Source organism: Protopterus annectens, chromosome 2.part2 (assembly GCF_019279795.1).
Source record: "Protopterus annectens isolate FY-2018-M chromosome 2.part2, PAN1.0, whole genome shotgun sequence".
In the NCBI taxonomy this organism is placed as follows: domain Eukaryota; kingdom Metazoa; phylum Chordata; order Ceratodontiformes; family Protopteridae; genus Protopterus; species Protopterus annectens.
The window spans coordinates 407,125,970-407,144,741 of NC_056730.1; the positions used below are offsets into that span (position 1 = coordinate 407,125,970).

The 18,772-nt window shown below is 43.8% G+C and overlaps 1 protein-coding gene across 1 annotated transcript in view; it reads right to left on the bottom strand.

Moving 5' to 3' along the window:
• Positions 1-18,772, bottom strand: part of LOC122795944 (baculoviral IAP repeat-containing protein 1e-like) — a 521,014-nt gene that overhangs the window by 252,248 nt on the left and 249,994 nt on the right. The window lies entirely within an intron of this gene.

The window sequence follows — 18,772 nt, forward strand, 5'->3', positions numbered from 1 at the left end:
CTTCCACACCATACTCACACCTTCGGCCAATTCAGTGTCCAAGCCACCTATTGCATGTCTTTGGAATGTGAGAGGAAACTGCAGTACCTGGAGAAAACCCACACAACAGGGAGGTCATGCAGACTTTACACAGAAGGCACCACAGCCAAGAATCAAACTGGGGAACATTTTGCTGTGAGGTGACAATGCTATCTGCAGCGCCACTGTGCCGCAGCATAAAAACATGTAAGTAAAGATATCTGTGCAAATGAAGGAGCAATGGAATTCGAATGAAGGTTGTCAAACCAGCATTGTAGTTTACAGACATGTGCACAAGATCTCGTAGCTTTGCTTGGGTGACTGCAGCTGACAGCAAATTTCCACACCGCAAACAGAAAATGCTAGAAGTGGCAATGGTCTGTGTTCAATAGCATTTTACTTTACTTGCCCCTTACCTAATTGCAAACTGTCTTGCTCTCTGGCAAAGACAGTGCTTTAAACCATCTGACATATTATAACTTGACTGATCAGAAATTATTGATCACTTCAGGGTAGATCATGATATATTAATGGCCCTAGCAGGCATGTCACCAATATGCAGAATTTAAGAGAATGAGTAGTATTCCTTTCCTTGTGTAGAACAAGTATGTATAGCAGTTACCATCCTAGCTTTTGGGACCATTCATTAACCAAATAGGGACATACTAGGTATATCACAACCTTCAGTGTCATGAATGCTTGATATGATCCTTAGAATTACACTTCCATAGGTGGAAGAGCATATCTGGTTTCCAAGAATAGCATAGCAGAGAGCCACCAAAAATGTCATGACTCCCTGAGGCAGTGGGTGCCATAATTTACAGAAACATAGCAATAAATACAACAAGTGGCCCTCTCTCACAGATGTATGCAAGCAAGAAGGCATACCATTCCCTTAACTAACAAGCAGTTTGCAATTAAAAGGGAACTGTCTTCGATGAGTGCACAGTGGCAGTTCCCAGGATTGCCATTTTGACATATGTCTCACCTCTGTCATAATTTCCAGAGAGATGACACTCTATGAGACCATCTAGTTGATATGTGCAAGCTCATTGTGTAAAATAAATACTTATTGATACACAAACTGTGCATGCAGACATTAACAGATATGTGTTCTGTGTTGCAGGTGATGCTGGATATCCTCTCATTCCCCTTTATAGTAACACCTAGGTTCATAGGTTCATAGGTAGTTACTAGGCTATCAGCCTGAGGGCATTTATAAGCCTAGCCAGAGTGTGTCAGCTTTTACTGCCCCATTGATTAATTAACTGATCCTCTGTCAAGCAGAACCAATGAAGTGATCCCAGGGGTGTATTTTCTGTTACCCATCCACTCATCAAGGTTTCTCTTGAAGAGTGTTAGTGAGGGGCTCTGCCTGATGTAATTTGGAATTTTGTTCCAAAGCATGGGGAGTCTCTGTGACAAGAATCTATCCCTCCAGCATGTTCTATTTATTGTTGTGGCGAGGTTTAGCACACTACAGCGAGTGGCTCGCAGTGACTTGGATTTCTTTAGGTGGAGCATGTCCATCAATTCTGAGTTGGACATGGCTTTGTAAGTCAGGCAGAGATCACCTCTGAGTAAGCGATATGCCACTGAGTACAGCCAGAGTTTTTTCAGTCGGACTGCACAGGACATATGTTTGAGGCCAGTAATCCTCTTGGTGAGGTACTTTTGTGGTATTTCCAGTGATCGAGTAGAAGGGCACTATAACCTCTTTATTTCTAGATGCGATCCCTTTAGTAATTAGATGGGCCACATAGAAGGATTTCCTAACTACTTTGGCAATATGATTGTCAAATGAGAGATTACTATCTACCTGGATCCCCAGATCTCTTATTATCTCTTCTGTATTAAGCTGCCACCTATGTGGTAATTTGTGGGTGTTGTTTTTCCCAAATGGGATGACTATGCATTTTTTGGCATTTAGCTTGAGCCCATGACTTTGACACCAGGTGTCCGTCTCAGTATACCATACTAAAACTCAGTAAAAAATGACATATAACATTGGCCATGCTAAGACATGGAATGCTGTAGAAAATCTACTTGGTAATCTCAAGACATGCTGCAACTGCCTTGACACACCTGGTGGACTACAACACTGTTCAAACACAGTCAGCAAACTGATCATGGGTTGTCATTTTACACATGATCTTTCAAAAACAAGTGATCTGCCCCATGACATACATGCATTATGCCACAACAGCCGTTATAGCACTGGAAGACACTGAGATGCAACATGATGACATACTTATAGGAAAACTCCCCCTGCCCCCGTCCGCTAAAGGTGCAGTATACAACACCAGCAGTGAAGCAGCAATGTCTGGTTGACACAGGTTCATAGGTAGGTACTAGGCTATCTGCCCAAGGGCATTTATAAGCCTAGCCAGAGTGTGTTGGCTTTCACCACCCCACTGATTAATTAACTGATCCTCTGTCGAGCAGAGCCAATGAAGTGATCCAAGGGGTCTATTTTCTGTTACCCATACACTCGTCAAGGTTTCTCTTGAAGAGTGTTAGTGAGGGACTCTGCCTAATGTAGTTTGGAATTTTGTTCCAAAGCATGGAGAGTCTCTGTGACAGGAATCTATCCCTCCAGCATGTTCTATTTATTGTTGTGGCGAGGTTTAGTCACTAGAGCACGTGGCTCGCAGTGACTTGGATTTCTTTAGGTGGAGCATGTCCATCAATTCTGAGTTGGGCATGGCTATGTAAGTCAGGCAGAGATCACCTCTGAGTAAGAGATATGTCACTGAGTACAGCCAGAGTTTTTTCAGTCGGGCTGCATAGGACATATGTTTGAGGCCAGTAATCCTCTTGGTGAGCTACTTTTGTGGTCTTTCCAGCTATTGGAAGTGTCTTGTGAGGTACATCCCAAATGTGGCATTGTACTCTATGATGGGTCTGATGAGTGATGAGTAGAGGGGCACTATAACCTCTTTATTTCTAGATGCAAACCCTTTAGTAATTAGATGGGCCAAATAGAAGGATTTCCTAACTACTTTGGCAATATGATTGTCAAAGGAGAGATTACTATCTACCTGGGTTCCCAGATCTCTTATTACCTCTTCAATATTAAGGGGGCTGCCACCTATGTGGTAATGCATGGGTGTTTTGTTTTTCCCAAACGGGATGACTATGTATTTTTTGGCATTTAGCTTGAGGCCATGACTTTGACACCAGGTGTCCGTCTCAGTAAGGCCCTTTTAGAGGATGTCCGTGTCAGCTGGAGAGTCAATTATGGCTCCCAGTTTGCAGTCATCGGCAAACTTGGTTAGCCATAGTCCTCCTGTGTTTGCCTGTACTTCTGAGAAGTATATGCCGAACAGTAGGGGTCCCAGGACCGAGCCTTGTGGGACACCACTTGTGCCTGGTTTAGAATCGGACCTGGAGCCTGCTATTCTTACCGTGTGAGTTCTGTCAGAAAGCCAGTTGGCAACCCATCTCGTTATGTAAGGGTTTATGTTCAGGCTGGTGAGTTTTCCTGTAATACCCAAGTGGGGAATGGTGTCAAAAGCCTTGGCAAGGTCAAGGTAGACTGTGTGAACAACCTTTCCCTCGTCTATTGCCTTGGTGACTGTCTCGAAGAAGTCAACCAGGTTTAGTAGGCATGATCTGCCCTTAACAAAGCCAAACTGGGTCGGGTCAAGTGTTTGGAGGTTCCCAATGTCTTTGTTAATGAGTTCCATGATGATGCGTTCCATAGTCTTGCAGACCAGGCTAGTCAGGCTTATGGGGGGGGGGGATAGTTATCAGAGTCAGTTGTGGCCCCTCCTTTGTGTTGTGGAATAACCGTTGCTGTGCACCATTCTATGGGCATGTAGCCTGTGGAGAGGCTGAGGTTGAACGGCGTGCTTAGGTGGGGGGTTAGTTCATTCTATTGTTCGTGCAAGACGCAGCCTGGGACAACATCTGGCCCCACTGACGCTGTGTTTTTGGCTTTTGAAAGGGCTATTTTCACCTGTTCGTCTGTGATATCCGGGACACTACCTTTTTCCAGTATTGGTGTGGGCCATTTTAGGGGTGAGAGGTGGGTGACATTTGTACTGAATCTATATGCCAGAATGTTGGTAATATCAGTAGGTTCAGTATATTTTGTGCTATTAACACTAGTTCAATGCATATCTGCGAGTTGTCACTCAGTTAGCATAGCTAAATAAGGCTTTGTGGTTATCTTTTGAATCCTTGGCTATTTTTCTTTCGAAGTTAGCCGTGGATGATTTTATGAGGGACCTTAGTTTCTTACTGATACTGATCAGGGATGTCTTTCCTTCTTGGGATTTGCTTTTTTTCTGACCTAGTTTCCTTCTTCTATTGTATAGCCTATTTATGGCAGGGGTCCACCAGACTGGTTTACTTCTCTTACAGGAGTGAGTCTTGGTTTTGCTAGGGATGGCATGATCCAAGCATCCTTGTAGGTGCTCAAAGAGTGCATTTGTAAAGGTTTCTGTATCTTGGGCAGCGTTATCCTTTAGCGTGGGGGCTGTGAAGCTTACCGCCTCTGTCTTAAGTAAGGTGAAGCTTGTTTTAGAAAACTTTTTTACTGTGGTTTCCTTAGTTGGGGGTGGTGGTGGCGTGTGGACATCCAGAGTGATTAGTTTATGGTCTGATCTAACCAGTGACGGGTTGCCCTCCGGTGTGGAACACCTGTCGCCCATGTTTGTGATGACCAGGCCGAATATGTTTTCACCTCTGGTAGGGGAGTTTACCAGCTGATCCAGGTTGTTTGAGTTAATGAATTCCAGGAAGCGCTGGGCCTGGGAGTTTGTACCCGAGTAGTTTTCCCATTTAATGGTAGGGTAATTGAAATCGCCCAATATCAGGGTGTTCGGTAGGACCTTCATGTTTTCCAGTGTCTCCAGAAAGGTGGAGTGGTGGTCCTGGGTCATGCAGGATGAAAGCAGGCCACAATTTGCATTGCAGATTTGCCCGATATGAGTTGCACATGGATGATCTCAGAGGTATCATGCTGCGCCACTAACCTGGAGGTGTAGGTATCCTTGATGAATATGAATATGGATATACCCCCTCCTTTTGTGTTTTGGTCCATGTTCTGTGGCCGAAACTTGTGGTACGAGTTGTACCCCGGTAGTGCTGGGGTGCTCTCTGGAGCCTTGAGCCAGGTTTCAGTTACTGCACAGATGTCGACGTTCTCCATACTCAGGAGTGCTTTGAGCGAGTGCATTTTGAGATTTAAACTCCTGGTGTTGAGTAGCATAACCCTCAGTTTGTTGTTAATTGTGCTGTTTATGGAGGTGGGTTTGACTTTTGGGCCTCACCTAAAAAAGACACTATGGGGGCAGCAAGAGCCTTGGCCAGTATTCGAAAGCCTAGGGGTGACAGGTGCAAGCCGTCTCTTGCAAAGCAACGCGGCTTGTCGAGCATGTCGTCCCAGGCTGACAGACACTGGATCCCCTTTGAATGACACCAGAAGCTTAGCCAATTGTTGAAATTGATCATTTTTTTCTTTATACTGAGGTATCATTCTTGGTGAGGGCAGGATGCTACTCAGGGTCAGGGTCATACCAGCCTGGGCTATATGATCAGAGAGCTTTTCCATATCTCTTTTCATGTAGTCCAGGGAGGTATGTCTCAGGTCATTCACACCAACATGAACAATGACAGAGTCATATTTGTACTTGTTCGGGAGTGACCTGAGTGCTTGTGTTATGTGGCAGATTCTGGCTCCCGACAGGCAGCTAACAGTAACCTTTTGCTTGTCCAGCCTAGTAAGTGGGACGTCAGTGTGCCTGACTATAGAGTCACCTATTACTAGTGTGTTAGGTATGTTATTTCGCCTTAAGGGCTGTGATTGTGCGGCACACTGATTTTGTGTTTTATGTGTTGCCTGGTTTGTGACGGGAGGTGCAGGTTGTTTGGGTGTCTGCTTTGGAGGTCTCCGATGCTTTTGCAGGTTTTTATTTAGAGACTCTGATTATGATTTTGTGTATTTATGTGTATTTTTTGCCAGTGCTGGTTTAGTAGGTCTATGTGTGGCTGGAGATGTGGTGCAAGTGTTAACCTTCTCCTCTTGACTGTCTGTTCCAGTCTTGGGTGGAGACAGCTTAGCCTCCAGTTTGGCTGTATAATTGCATCTCTCGCATATGTTAGTGTTTTGTGGTAGGAGGAGAGGGTTGTCTGTGTACATGAGGCAGTTGTAACATTGCCTCAGGATACCCAGATTCACCAGCTGGACTGGAGAGTACACCTGAAATTGCCCTTTGGTCATGCCTGAATAGTAGGGTGAGCTGCTTAGTTGCCTGGTTGGTGAGGGGTGAATAAAGAGCCTTACCCTGCTGGGCAATCAAGTGTCAGGGTATATTAGTGCTTGCTATTAGGTCTGAGCAAGTGCTGGGCTGTAGGATGCCTTTTGAGTGCTTAGGTTGAGAGTTAGACTAGTTTCAAGGGAAAAAACTGAAGAGGAGACTTAGTGGAGCCGGGAATAATTTAACCCTAGCTAACCGGCACTGCCCAGTGCACAAAACTGTACAAACGTGGTTTTTATAGCAGCAGGGAAATGAAAGAGACAGAAATTAGCCCAAAATGGCCAATAAACTACTAACTTCTGGGCTGGAACCATTCCTCCAGGGACAGATAGGCTGCCCAAAGCTCCCCTCTCTCACAGGTAAACAGAGAAACTTCCTTCTATCCAAGTAAGGTATGGGCAACTCAGAAACTTGTAACACAGCCCTGAATTCAACACTAGCCTGAAAACTGGACTATACTAGCTTAGAAAGGCAGGAAACAAGAACATTTTTTTGTTGTTTTTGAAAAGATAAGGCAAAAACAGTAAAAAAAATACACTTAAAACAGCTTTAAACAACTACAAACGATCAGAAAAGGCTATCACACTTTAGTGTGTAGCCTACAACAGTTTAACAAATTATTTAAACAAAAAATGACTTTTTAAAAGTGCAGGCAGTCAAATAAGTACAATATGTAAAAAAAAACAAGCTTTTGAATCACAATAAATGCTGGAAAATCGGCGTTTAGGCGGAAAACAGTTAAGTACAGCAAGAAAGTACAGAAAACTGATACTTAATCACTCCAAAGTCTCTCTTCTAAGCTAGAAGGCTTGTATCAGTTTAAGGCTTTCTAGTGCTTCCCAGTAGGTTAGTTACAAGAAAGATGGGAAACAAGCGCAGATGTGGTCTTTTAAACCAGAAAGTTGAAAGAGATAGACAAACTGTCCAAATGGTCAATAAACTACAATTTCTGGGCCAAGAACCACTCCTCTTGTGGTAGACAGGCTACCTGGTGCTTACCACTCCAACTGATAAGCTAGAAGGCTTTCCTCCAACACAGAAAGGCTTGCAGGGCTCAGAAGCTTACCAACAGTCCTGGATACAGCAACTCTGTATCTGGACTAGTGTAGTTACAGGAAAGGTGGGAAACAAGTGCAAGTGTGGCTTTTAAACCAGAAGGTTGAAAGAGATGGAAAAAAATGCCCAAACAGCCAATAGCTACAATTTTTGGGCCAGGAACTACTCCTCTTATGGTAGATAGGCTACCCAGTACTTACCACTCCCATTGATAAGCTAGAAGGCTTTCCTCCAACACTGAAATGCTTGGGGGGCTCAGAAGCTTACTAACAATCCTGAATACAGCAACTCTGTAACTGGACTAGGCTAGTTATAGGAAAGGTGGGAAAGAGGCACAAGTGCGGCTTTCAAACCAGAAAGTTGAAAAAGATGGAAAAAACTGCTCAAACAGCCAATAGCTACAATTTCTGGGCCAGGGACCACTCCTCTTGTGGTAGACTAGACTAGTAACAAGAAAGGCAGGAAACAAGAGCAAACACAGGCTTTTAAATCAGAAGGTTGAAAAAGATGGAAAAGCTTCCCAAACGACCAATAAACTATAATTTCTGGGCCAGAAACCACTCCTTTTGTGGTAGATAGGTTACCTAGTGCTTACCACTCCCATTGATAAGCTAGAAGACTTAAGACACAGAAGGGCTTGGGGAGCTCAGAAGCTTACCAACAGACCCGGATACAACAAATCTGTACCTGGACTTCACTAGTTACAGGACAGGTGGGACAAAACGCAAACATGGGCTTTTAAACCAAAAAGTAGAAAGATATGACATCTATGGATCATGACAATTACAAAGTTGCAGCACCACATAAAATAAACAGTATGCATGCAGTTTTAGTATCACATATCAATCATACACAAGTCACAATATGTTGACCATTGAATGGACTGTTCACACTGCTCATCAGACAAGATGGATAGCACAGTCACAGTCATCATCAGCTGAATAGTTAGCAGGGGACACAAGACATGCACACAGGCTAACAGGCATGGGTATGGGTATGGAGATCCTTTATCTGGATATATACCTTGTGGGCTAGATGTGATGGCATGGCTTGCACCCTCCTGTGAAGTGGATAGCACTGGATGACCTGGAATTCGATGCAGAGTATGTGCTCAGGCAAGAGGTGACAGGACTTGTGATCTTCTTTAAAACAGATGGGTGGTGCTATTGAAACCATGGACCAGATTATAGATCATCACTGCTGCCCACAACTAGGGGTGATAAAGTGTCTGACATCCTCTGCTATAGATGAGATGCACCCACTTTGCAAAAGCCCTGTGTCGCTCATCTGGTCAGGATAAAACAGACGAACATTCATGGGTTCAGTTCAAGCAGCTTTATTGCACACAAACACATCAGGAATGAGGCTTTGTAACTTAAAGTTAAATAAACTTATAAACAGACTGACTACCATACTCACACATGTTAACACTCTGGCTGTTCTCTCAAAATGGCACTGCTGGCTGCACGTGCTCACTATTTGTATGCACGTGCTTACATCTAGAAATGCTTCTTAAATGTGAATACACACACTCTGATCTACAGCCTTCCTCTTTGAGAAATAGTCCATATATGAAATGACAATATTTAATGGCATACAATTTACAGAAATGATCTTTTGACATGCAATACAAAATCAGACACATATAAAACAATCATGTCCAGGTTGCTGTGTATTTTACACTAGATCTGGAAATATGACTTGATCATGTAACATAAAAGTCAGAATTGGATCTAGCAATGGGAACTGTCTTCAAGGAATGTTCAACTTTGGGGACAAGTGGGACATCATCGGGAATGGATACTGAGACATGTTGTTCGGTATACATTGTCATGGTTGCTCTGAGATCTAGAGTCTGTATCACAGGTACAATGCTGCAATATCAATTCAGACACCAGAAGAAAATGCCTGCAGTTTCTCCTGTATTCGATACCCTCAGATTCCACTAAGTAGGATCTCGTTTCAGCATATATACCTTTCACTTGACCAATTCGATCAAAGCCTTTCACCATTTGCATCCTCACTGTCTCTCTTTCTTTTAATGGACAAAGAAATCTGCTCATTTTATCATAGCCGGAATTCTGAGAAGAAAGTTTCTTAAAAAGTTGGGCTTTGATTGCTCTGTTGTTTTTAACATTAGGCACCAACAAACTAAAATGATAGGCAAGGTCGTTCTGTTTTGTCTAGATAGAAGTCTCTGAGCAGGCGAGCCAAGTAGGTTGTCACAGGGTATATTTCTGTGATTAAGTAAGTTCAAGAAGATATCACTATTGCCACTCTATTGACCTCTCTAGTAATTGCTTTGCACTCTGTACTGCACCTTCAGCAAGGCCATTTGACTGTGAGTATTCAGGGCTACTAGCAACATGGATAAAGTCCCACTCTTTTGCAAATCTCTGAAACAATTGACTGGTAAATTGAGAACTGTTGTCAGGAATAACTTTGTGTGGACTACCATGGACTGAGAAATGATGTTTCATCTTAAAAATAACAGCACTGGATGTTAGGTTAGGTAGCAAAACGATCTCAAACCAGTTTGAATAAGAGTCTACCAACACTAAGTAATGCTGATTATTGCACTCAAATATGTCAGTTGCTACTGTTGACCAAGGTAGTTCAGGAATCTGGCTTAGCTGAAGTGGCTGTTTTTGCAAATGCGGTTTAGTACTGTTGCACACTGAGCAAGAAGAAAGCACTTTATCAATGTCTTTCAATAGAGAAGGACAAAATACTAGTCCTCTTACCCTTCTTTTGGTAAAATCTGAATCTGGGTGGCCACAATGCAAAATCTGAATGTATTCTCGTTGTAAGGAAGTAGAAACAATAACTTTTAGACCTTTGAAAATGATACCATCTGCCATCAGCATCTCATCTCTGTACGGAAAGTAAGGTTGCACTTCTAGTGGTACACAGAATTGCTTTGATGGCCATCCTACATTGATAAAGTGGTTGAGTTTTTGCAAAATTGGATCAGTCTTTGTATGATCTCTCAGCTCATCAAGTCTTTTGCTAGAAAAATTAATTATGCACTTCCATTATATCAAAGTCAAAATTCTCTGCATCAACCTGTATTTCTGGGTGATCTGGATAAGGTATCAGCCAGATAAAAGAGTTTACCTTTTGTATTGGCCATTCTGAAATTATACTTTTGCAATTTGAGCATCATTCTTTGTAGTCTTGCTGGAGTTTAATGCATAGGCTTCTTTAAAATAGTGACTAGAGGTTGATGGTCAGTTTCTATCTGGATAGCTCAGCCATAAATATAATCATGGAACTTCGAACATGCAAACACAAGTGCCAAAAGTTCTTTCTCAAATTGAGCTTACTGCATCTCAGTTTGGGTAAGAGTTCTAGATGCATAGGCAACAGGTCTGCACTCTTGAACAATAACTGCACCAAGACCGAACTTTGAAACATCACAGGAAAGAACTACTGGTTTGTGGACATCATAGTATCTTAATGTACGCGGGTTAGCAATTTACTGATTGAGGTTATCAAATGCTCTCTGGTGTTGGTCTAACCATTACCAAGCAACATTTTTGCATATAAGCTCTCTTAAAGGTGCTGATAACTCACTAAAGTCAGGGATAAATTTTCCCAAATAGTTAACCTTACCAAGAAAACATTGTAAAGGCTTGGACATTGTCTGAAGCTGGCATCTCAAGAATGGCTGCTTGCTTAGAAGGATCTGGTCATAAGCCTGTACTGGTAAATAAATTACCTATATAAGTAACTTCTGGTAGTCTGAATTTGCACTTCAGAGGATTGAGCTTTAAATTCACTTCACTTGCTCTGCCCAGAACTTTCCTGAAGTTTCTGTCATACTTTGCGTCACCATTACCTCCAACCAGTAAATCATCAACTATTATTGCACACGGGTAGCCTGAAAACATTTGCTCCATTGCACGCTGAAAGAATTCAAAGGCATCCTGAGGAATATGCATCTACCAAATGGGTACTGAATGTAGTCAGTAGTGAAGATTTGTGATTAAGCATCATTTGCCAAAATGAACTCTTTGCATCAAAGATAGAAAAGACAGTGGCATTTGGCATGAGAGCGGCAATTTCCTCAACTGTACTCATAGGATGATGATGTCTCCTTAATGCTTTGTTCAAGTTTCTTGGGTGAATGCATATTCTGATTTCATCAGAATTTTTCTTATGAGTAGCTATCATGGAAGATACCCACTCAGTTGGTTCTGTGACTGGACAAATCACACCTTGCTGCACCATTTTATCTAACTGGACCTTGACTTTGTCTTGCATAGCTATTGGAACATGTCTTGCTGGTCTGATCACTGGACTCACCTCTGGGTCTAATTTCATGGAGAAAACAACTGGAAATTTGCCTAGTTTGTTGTCAAAAACATCAGCATACTCTGTATTAGTAAAGCTGGAACTGGGACATCTGATTACATGATGTACTTCTTTGGTAAAAGAAAGCAGTTTCTTTCTTAAACTGTCTCTCAGACCTAATGATGACTGCACAGGTCTTCTGACTACATAAATGTGCAAGCTGTAACTGTTCCCAGCCAAATAGCATGAAAGCACTACTGAGCCTTTGGTTTGAATCTCTTCACCTCCATAAGCAACAAGCTTCACACAACTGGCCAAATTAAGTTGCTCACCAGCCCTCACTTTAGAAAAGATTTCTGCTGACATTATATTACACTTTGAACCAGTGTCTGCTTTGGGCTCTGTGGGTTTATTATTGATCAGGACAATATAAAATACTTCATTCTTTTCCAACAAATCTGCTGCATTAACCTTTTCACCAACCACTGATACACCATCTACATAGAAAGTAGGGTTGCAGCTCACATGATCAACTTGCTTTTTTGAGTGACCTTTCTTAATAACCGAATGAGGCTTGCTTGATCTAAAAAACTTTTGAAAATGGTTCCATTTTTTACACTTGTGGCATTGCTGACCAAATGTTAAGCACTTCTCTCTTTTAGACTCATGATTAGTACCACAATTACGACAGTTAACAAAAAAACTTGACTTGGGTTTTGCTGACTCCCTCTTATACTGTACTGAGCATGTCCTTTTTACTGAGTTAGTCTTGGAACTTGCTAGAAAGCTATGGGTTTTCCCTGACAGACCCACAGGGTTTGCAGCTATCATGTCCTTAGGCCTGTTTCTGCTTGCCATGTGTTGGATGCTGTCTACGTTTGCTCTAGAGACTGCTAAAACCATGCACTTATCACTTGTAAGCATACTTGTATGTCTTTCTTTGAGCTAATGGATTTGACAAATCTCCATGGCTTTGTTTAACGTTAAATCACTGTCACAAAGCAAAATCTTTCTCACTGCAGCACTATTAACACCACACACAAGCCTGTCCTTTATTAACTTATCATTCAAGTCACCAGATATGCACATTTTAGCTTTATTTCTCAAGTCAGTGATATAAGCTGCAAAAGTTTCACCTTGCTTTTGGTCTCTTGTATAAAATAAGTGCCTCTCTAATGTAACATTTGTCTGTGGGTTGCAGATTTCTTTAAACTTGCATTTCAAGCACTCAGGGTCCTCTCTTGATTCAGCCGGTACCACAATATGGTGGTTCCCCCTCTCCTGCATATACTGCTGGTGCAGTCACAAATGAATGCTGTCTTTCAATAGCCTCTGCCCCAGCTAAGTTAAGCAAAACAAATGCCCTTGTATATGTATCTTTGTCAGGAAAAGCTGCTTGTATGAAAATATCATATTCCTGCTTGAATACTCTCCACTTCTCTGCTATATTATGATCAAACACAAGTGGACTTGCTCTGTGAAATGCCTCTGCCATATCAACACACAGTAGTGAAGGTGCTTGATATCATTTACGAACATACACAAACAAATATACTGTATATATATATATATATATATACCAGAACCTTATGCCAATACTTGTAATTATGCCCAATAACAAAACAAACTCCTTGAAATAACTGCACTTTGCCAAATAAGTCTCTGTAGAACAAGAACACTCTGAAATCACTGTACTTTGTGAAACAACTCCTTAGTGTAAAAATACTTTGAAATGACTGTACTCTACGAAATAAACTGTAAACAGCAGAAAAAGCTCAGAATAAGAAAAACTTTGAGATGAATGCACTTTGCAAATAAACTGTACACAGCACAAAAACTCTTCAAAATGCCGTACTTTGCGAAATAACTCTGCAACAGTGTAACAAACACTTTGAAATGGCAGCACTCTGCGAATAAATGTACACAGCATAAGAAACTTTTTGAAATGGCTGTACTCTGACTGCACTTTTCAGTATAACTGTACTTTGCACCCAACAAACATTTTGAAATAATTACACAATAAGGCACACACTGCAAACACTTTGCACACTCTGAGATACTTCGAACAATTCTAGTTATGCTTTGAAACATGGGGCCAGATTCACGAAGCCTCCGTGTAAGAGTTATAACTCTTACACGGAGGCTTCAGTTAAACGGTGTGATGTCGGCATGTCATGCATATGCATGAGGTGCATGAGGCATGCTGAATCACACTGTAACTCTTACACGGTCCATGTAAGAGAGTAGGGGGCGTGTCCATAGGCTAAGCTCTGCATGCGGACACGCTCCCGGAAGTGTAGAATGGCTGAAAGTAAATAGCCACGAGAGAGGCCATGGAAATGTAAATAAACACACTACACAACACATTCCCCCACAGACCATCAGTGTACAAAGTGAACAGAGGCTATAAAATGAAAATAAAAACTGTTTTATTTTTTTTAAACCCCGTAAGTGTGTGCTACTGTGTGCGCTCGTGTGCTACTAGCGCAACTGCAGTTAGCAATCAGTGGAAAAGGATATGAGAACTAAATATGCAAAGTAAGCCAAGAAGAAATAGCTTAGCGGTAGAGTTGCCGGCTTAAGAGTAGGCAGGCAGGGTTCGAGCCCACACAACAACTTTTTTTTTTTTGTAAATAAGCACTAAAAAAGCCCCTGATAGTATTGTACAAATGTAAAAGTATACCCTTTTGTAAAATGGAATGAAATGGAGCATATATATTGAAGTAACACAATAATAAAAATAATTAGAAATGTACTGATAGCTAAGCTGCTGTGAGACAGAGTGCCCGTAGCTGCGTAGTGTTTAAAAAGCTGCAAACTGTATGCCCGTTGCTAAGCACCAGTTTAACAGGCTGAAACTGTTTTCAACTAGCTGTGCTTAGCTTAACATGTGTGTCACTAGCCAATTAAGGTTTATCCCAGCGCACATTGTTTGCGCGCCGCTCCCACAAGCTAACTGGCAGTGCGCATGCGTTAGCTCACATAAGCGGCGCAGACCTGCTTTTAGGTGCTTAAAAGTGTTTATGGCATGTTTGATTGACAGGTCCTCAACTCATTTCTGTCAGGAAAATTAAAAATCAGTGGTCAGATTCGAACCCAGGAGACCATGCACTAGAGTCAAGGTACTAAACCACTAAGCCATGACAGCAATACTTAGAAATGCAGAAATAGCATATATATGGAATAAAATCCAGAATGGAGCATGATAAAGCATTTTCAGTGAAGTAGATACAATTCCAAAACGGCCAATCACAGAAATGTGCGGGAAAAGAGGTATATATAAGCACCATAGGCGGGAATACACAGCATAACCGATTGTAGAACAGACCTGCAGTCAGCATGAGTGGAGCAGGTGAGGGACGTTGCTTTCGAGCACAGCGTTGGGGTGTTGAGGAGTCCAGATACATGGTCTGGCTCCTAGTCCACCATCATGAGGCCCAACTCATGCATGGCCAGGTCTCATGGGGAGCATATAGGGCGGAGGCATGGGACCGGTTGGCTCATGATCTGACCAGTGCTACTGGCATTCCACGCACTGGTGAGCAGGTCCGTCACCACCATGCGGACCTGAAGCGGCGTAAGCAAGACCAGTTGACCCAATGGATCCAGGAGGCCCGGGATATGCCCAATGCCCCACTACTGAGTAAGTTACATTTTACTCATGTATGTAAGGATTTCAACTAGCTGATACCATGGAGATGTGTAGTCCAATATTACTTCCTTTGTATTACAGCTGCAGGTGTCCACTCTGCGAACCGCGAGACACATGACCATAGGCTGGCGCAGCTGCGCCACCATGCAGGTTAGTAACCCCACCTAGTACTTGTAAATAAATATTATAGTGTAGCATGTATCAGAACACTGCAGTGTATTGATTAAAAGTAATATAATGTGCAAGCAAGAATTGAAAGTCTGCAGGTATGGCTGCAACAAGTTCATCAGTATGCAAGTGTAAATGGAAATATAATTTATAGATATAAATAGTGCTGTAATACAGATGTCCCACCATTAATTAAATATAGTATAACCTGCAGTAGTCTCCAGAGTACAGCTTCAGAATCTGAGGTAGTCATATGTGAGATATATCCCCTGTTGAAATGCTGAATCATGACAGAAGTGAGGCTGTTGGAAAGTGTTTGAATCACCACAGGTCTAATATGTGAACAAAGTCTAGAAGTACCAACCTGAACTGGGGCCCCCATTCCCAACGCCCCATTTGGTAAAAAAAAAAAGGGGGGGGGGGGAAAAAAAAAAAAGGTTTTTTTCCTTTTTTTTTTTTTTTTCTTTTTTTTCTTTTTTTTTTCCCCCCCCCCCCCCCCCCAAAACCAAAAACCCCCATGGGGAAACCCCTTTTGGGGAAAAGGGGGGGGGTTTGGGGGGGGCAAAAAAAAAAAAAACCCAGTTGAAAATTTTTTTTTGGGGGTTTTTTTTTTCCCCAAAAAAAAAACCCCCCCAAAAAAAAAAAAGGGGGGCCCCCCTTTGGGCCCCCCCCCCCCCCCCCCCCCCCCCCCCCCCCCCCCCCCCCCCCCCCCCCCCCCCCCCCCCCCCCCCCCCCCCCCCCCCCCCCCCCCCCCCCCCCCCCCCCCCCCCCCCCCCCCCCCCCCCCCCCCCCCCCCCCCCCCCCCCCCCCCCCCCCCCCCCCCCCCCCCCCCCCCCCCCCCCCCCCCCCCCCCCCCCCCCCCCCCCCCCCCCCCCCCCCCCCCCCCCCCCCCCCCCCCCCCCCCCCCCCCCCCCCCCCCCCCCCCCCCCCCCCCCCCCCCCCCCCCCCCCCCCCCCCCCCCCCCCCCCCCCCCCCCCCCCCCCCCCCCCCCCCCCCCCCCCCCCCCCCCCCCCCCCCCCCCCCCCCCCCCCCCCCCCCCCCCCCCCCCCCCCCCCCCCCCCCCCCCCCCCCCCCCCCCCCCCCCCCCCCCCCCCCCCCCCCCCCCCCCCCCCCCCCCCCCCCCCCCCCCCCCCCCCCCCCCCCCCCCCCCCCCCCCCCCCCCCCCCCCCCCCCCCCCCCAAAAAAAAAACCCAACCCCCCGGGGAGAAAAAGACAAAACCATGAGAAAGTCCACAAACCAGGAATGGTCATTAAATCCTGTTTTGTGCACCTCCAAATGTATCTGTTCACTATCATAGGTATGTCCATAATAGGTTTGTTAAAGTCCTGAAAAATAATTGAATATTGTTCATTTTATATTTAAATTATAGCTTAAACACAACCATTGTGCATTGATCAGTGTTAAATCGTAAGGTTTCCTTTTGTGGGAACCCTGGTTGATCACTGTTGGAATATCCTGATATCCGGGGATTTACAGGTCATGTTGCATTCCCCGGGGGTAATGTCCAATACCAGAACATACATGTGTTCTGAATTTAGGGGGGTTCACCACTTAAGGGTAATTACACATTGGGTAAAAATACAATGGTAAAAGGGGGGGGTCCTGCACCTAAACCTGCAAAATGTTCCCAATATTGTGTTTTGGGTAATGGAAGATCTTAAACTGGACCCAAACAATCCTTCCCATGTAATCTGGGCTCATACCCCTCTATTTTATAAATGGTGTATCGAGTCCCTAAAAATAAGTGGTGTGCAGTGCGGGGTTAGATTGTGGCCAGACATGCATTGTGGGATGTCTGTGGTAAGCTTGAAAAAGGGGGATGTGTGTTGGCTTACTCCCAAATCTGCAGGGAACATCACGCATAACTATGAAAACTTGTAAACATGCATACATAGTTTTATGTTTTGGGGTGTTGCATTTAAACTGATAATTGGTACACACATTATGGCCAAACACTCCAGTATTTTTAATGCCCCCAAAATGGTCAGCTTTTGGGAGAAATCTGGCCTTCCCTTTCATCCCCCAAACCCCACTGCAACTTGGGCAAATTTTGCATAAACTTTAAAGGGATATAGGTTTTCCCACATTAAAGCCAGTAAAGTGGCAACCCAAAAAATTTAGCTGTATCCCCTTGTTTTTGGCCTTGTTAACAGGCCTGAATAAAACCTGGGGAAATAATTCCATCCACTCACCCAGACCTTTGGGAAAAGTCTGAGGGACTCTGCCTCCCCTTAAGTGTGATATTAAAGTAAGGGATCTTGGTTGGGAATATCCCCCAGATGTCCATTATGCCCATCTATTTTAGGTTCCAGCAGGGGCTGGGGGGATTGATTTGAGGTAGCATTTAAAAATTGGGGACATTTATTTAAAAATTCCCTCTAAACATATGCCACATCCAGCTGGATTTCCTTTCCCGGGGCAGATAGAATCTTTTACCAGCACCTTTAAGGGGACTTTTTGTACCAGTTGCTTAGGGCTTTAACATCCCAAAGGTCATTGTTAATTTAACCTGATATGGATATAAGAAAATGATTCCCCCCATAATTGAATCCCTAGTTTAGGGGGCTTTAACTGTCCAATACGTTCCATTGGTTGACAAAACAGCTAATTTTTCTTCCCCAGGTCCCCAAGTCTTTGCCCAAGGGTAACCCCTATGTTTATTTGCCCCCAATTGGGGGTTGGGTTCAGTTTTGATACCCCCTCCCGAAAGGTTTTGGGGGCAAGAATTAACAGCATAACTTGGAGATGTCTCCTTTAAAACCCAAAACGGGATTTCCACAGATACAATGCCCAGAATCTAAAGGGTTTTAGTGTCATCCGGGGGTCTAGACCCGGTGTTGATAGCATCCCTTCTTCCCTCATCCTTTGGATACAAAGGATTTTTTCCATACCTTCCCAATACAGGCACATGGGGAAAGAGGCTGAAATTCAATAGGACAGGGGTGACAGGGCAACGCCCCTGCAAAACACCCCAAGAGGGCAGGCAGGAACCCCTGTGAATGACACCAATGTATCAATTTTAAGGGGTATGTCCTTGATATTGTGGACATTCGGGTATAATGTATAAGGTCAGGGTCAAACTTCTTCTACTGCCAAGGCCTTGTCTATGTCAGTAGTCCAGGGGGGTAGGTATCATTAACCACTGGAATTGACTGAGTCATACCTGTATTGCCGGGGTTATATGTTTTTTTATGTGGGGTATGTCCCCAGGTAATGACCCCCCCTCGAACCTTAACGTGATGTTATGTGCCTGATGTAGGGCACCTGACAGGTGATGAGGTGTTTGTTTACTGTTAATGGCTGATTTCGCACATT